Source organism: Triticum dicoccoides, chromosome 5A (genome assembly GCF_002162155.2).
Source record: "Triticum dicoccoides isolate Atlit2015 ecotype Zavitan chromosome 5A, WEW_v2.0, whole genome shotgun sequence".
Lineage (NCBI taxonomy): Eukaryota > Viridiplantae > Streptophyta > Magnoliopsida > Poales > Poaceae > Triticum > Triticum dicoccoides.
Window position 1 is genome coordinate 422,680,314 of NC_041388.1, and position 4,243 is coordinate 422,684,556.

Below are 4,243 nucleotides of genomic sequence, written 5' to 3' on the forward strand. Positions count from 1 at the left end.
GTGGGGGCGCGGGGGCGGGGGTCGGGGCGGCGACGGCAGGGGACGGAGGGGACGGAGGGGGCGTGCAGGCGCGGCGGCGGTGTACGGTTGGGGCAGAGGGGGCAAATTAGGTCGAGTGGGGAGGAAGGGAGAGAGGGGAATAGGTGGAGTGGGGGGGGGACTTACTAATGGCGTACCCAGCAGCGGTGTGCCATTAGAATGTTTTTTTATTACAGTTTGAGCCCTCAGGTTATATTCCACCTAACCCAATCTACATCAGAACCCGCCCACTAGCCCGACTGCTCAGCATGCAGCACACACTGGAGGTCCTGGTTTCGATTCCCAGGCTCCCCCATTTTTATTTTTATGCATTTAAAATGCTGTTTGATATTTATTTGTGTTTAAATATGTTCAAACTTGTTTAAATCATAACAGTAATATTTTTTTATAAAAACAATAATAATTTTTAAAAAAAATATGTTCAAATTTGTGTAGCGGGGGAGGGTGCGGTTGATCGTCGGCGGCGAGGGGGACGTCGATGTTCCATGAACACGGTTTTCGAAGACCCGAGATCTCTATCTAGCTGGCGATACGTTGTGTCATCCATGCACCTTACGCATCCAAAAAATCCGTGGACTACCTGCCCCGCGAGATAACCATAACCGAGATAGTCGTGTAGTAGTGAAAAAAATATATATACTAATGGCGCACCACGTAGTAGTGCGCCATTACTAGTTTAAATTAGTAATGATGCACTGTGACACGGCGCGCCATTAGTTGTTTTGCAAAAAAAGAATAAAAAAAATTCAGTACTGGCGCACTCCTTGTCCTGTGCGCCATTACTAGTTAGAACTAGTAATGGCGCACTTCGGTCGGATGCGCCATTAGTATGTATGTAAAAATGAAAAAAAATTATCACTAGTGGCGCACCTTTTGTCTGGTGCGCCATTAGTGTCTTCCACACTAATGGCGCATCACCAACTGGTGCGCCATTAGTATATAGTAGTGGCGCACTACTTCCCTGGTGCGTCATTAGTGTCAATCCTATCTATAGCCATTTTCCTAGTAGTGCATCCAGCCCCCACATCCTAATGCAGCTCCATCCTCAAACACAAAGTTGATACTAGACCCTCCCAAGACTACAACAAAGGGGCGGCCAAAGTCAAAAAGAAAGCAATCAGGTTTTGAGATTGCAAAACCCAAGCCAAAAAGGAAATGTGGTGTGTGCGGGAGTCTGGAACATGACAAACGCACATGCAAATCTCCCCTAGCAAGATAAAAATGAAGAAGGTGCTATTAAAAGGAAAGATGGTGGCTACAATTTTTTCATGGACCATAATGTGCAAGCTACAAGCCCCAATAACATTCCAGTTATCAGCATTGTATCATGGATTTATAATTGCTTTGTAATGCAAAAAGTGTATATCTATAATTTAAGCAAGCTATCAATACCCTATTATGCCAGTTACATCAATGTATGATGAAATTGACATGGATTTGTAAATCCAATATTTTTATATCTACATTTTTTGAAGGCTACCAGCACTGCATTGTATTACTTATGAACAAAAAATTAGGCCTGCTTGCACTTCTAAAAATTGCTTATTAACAAAATATAATCACAGTAGTGAATTTATCATATAGTCAGTGACTTCGGACTGTGTATACTATAGTAAAACAACATGTTAACACTTTGCTCCATGGCATTGTCGATGACAGATTCATATAAAAAAGTTATCAGCACACTTTGGTAGAAGTTATCACACAGTAGTAAAAAAAATATCACCTCATCACCCTTTGCTCCATGGCATTGTCCATGACAGATTCATATAAAAAAGTTATCAACACATTTTGGTAGAAGTTATCACACAGTAGTAAAAAAAATATCACCTCATCACCCGCTGCCGAACAGATGATAACGCCACTGTTTGCATTTGTTTTGATAATGATCTAACCACCTGAATGTCATAATTTTTCAGAGAGCTAGAATTTGTTCCTGAGTTAAGGCTGGAACATTTTTGCCATCCCACACCTCAAGGTACGTGCAGACAAAAAAATCTGCAATCAATGCTGAAACATTTGTGATGAAAAAAACAACACAAAATTAGTTTAATTGGAGTTTTGCGACCAGGTCAATAAACAGGGATGAGAAACATATAGTGGGGTGTTAAAAAGAGAGTGAATAATCCACAACTAACCCATTATCCTGTTTGAACACATCAATGTACACAAGTTCATAGTCTTGAATTTGCTTATGCGAGTCCTTGTAATTTATGAACCAAGCCTTCTTTATAGTGTTCATGTATCTTGTCGCATGCTCGAGAAGAGAAGGACTATCTTGTTCACGTAATAAATCTAGAACTTCAAACTGCTTCGCCCTAAGATTTAGTGAGAACACATACTAATGCCCATCATCTGGACCGAGGCCCAACTTTTGCAAAGCAGGGAATAGCAGCTGCAAAAAATTAAAAGGCAGTAAGCATAGAAGGAGTTGGAAAAGAAACAAAATTACCAAGATAACAAATGGTCATGAAATTCACATGGGAGGCAACTAGAAAAAGAAATTATCAGGGCAGAAATGTCAAAGTTGCCAGTGTGCATGAAAGAGGTTATCATGACATGAAGAACAAAACAATATCCCCAGATAACAAGAAGTTACATGATATTAACAGGAAGTTACCAAGACACTAACTGTAAAGTTACCAGATCCAGCAAACATAACATACCTGATCCTGGTGACTAAGAATGTAAGACTTGTCCCGTCAAAAATACTTCAATACACACTTGGATTTGAAGTCTCCTATCGACAGATACACAGATAGCAGCCAAGGGAAGATGAGCCTGTTTGGCGTTTCCTTATACTGGAGAATGCGAACATGTAACTCGGCAATGCTGGTTGATAGTTGCCCAACTCCCTTCACACAATCGGCAAGCTCACCGAGGGTGACCCACCTACCATCAATGTCGATAACCCTAACACTACAAAAAACAAAAAAAAGATTTCAAAAAATACATTTCAAAAAATGGCACACAAGTAATGATTTATGTTAAAAAATGAGAAAAAGGATGGAAACCTACTCTTTAATCTTAGAGTTGGAATCAGTAGTATGCTTGATAACTTCATTGTAAACATACTCTTCCTCCTCGCTCGGTGTGAGGGTGGCAAAAGGCGGGAGCAGGTATTTGGATGGGTGGGTGACCCTAACTTTCCGAATAAAGTATTTAGGGGTTGAACTGCGTACTAAATGCTCTGTGCGAGGTGGTAACTCTGGTGTAACAAATGTTGGACTTTGAGGGTTGTCTGGTAAAAACAGAAAAAACATAACTAAGCTGTATAATGTAACAAGCACATGACTAAAACAAAAAGTAAAAAAAAAACAAATGAAAAGCATGAGTTATCAGCAGATGGGGCAAGGAATTATCAAGTGATGGGTCAAAGCTTATCAACTGCCACATGTTTTGATTATCAAGTGGTGGTCCATAGTTGAAAAACAAAGAAAGGGGTTTGTGCAAGGGTTGCAATGTTCATGGAGCAGAAAAAGAAATCACCTATTTGAACATTAGATTTCCCTTTTAATGCTGGATTGTCATGCTCAAATTCTTCCCACTACATGAGAACCTCATCATCGTCAATCTCAACATCATACACCTGCACACGACCAGCTTCCGGTGTTACTTAAATAAAAAAAGAGTGATGAGGACAAGAAGAGTAGTGATAAACAAGATAAATTGTTGCAAAAAAACAAGTATTGAAAATTGAGACAAGATACACAAAGTTATCAGGAACACAATATAGAAGGTACCAGGTAATTTCAATGTGGATTACTAGCACACATGTATGGGCATTTTAAGGAACAAATTAGATATCACTGGTGCACAACGAGGAACAACTCGGATATCTACAAATCACCATAACATGTAAAAAGAAGACCAAAAAGAATTGTATAGCCCATAATTGGTAAAGAATGCATATGTGGCTGGAGTTATGGTATCAATGGTTCGTAAATTGTCAGGATTTGAACATTTGAGTTACCAAAATAGTGTCATATAGACTTATCAGAATAAGAGTACACACCTGATACTAAAAGTGCAGTATTGTTTTGTAAGCATGACAATCGATTAAGGAAAATAAATAGGCAATGATAGGAGATGTACGTATCACGCGCCTACTAAAAGTCAGTAACGGATAACATCGGCTTTCGGAACTGACAAAGTTACTAGGGGGGAAAGAGGATGGGGTTATCGTCTATGCTAGCATCGCACA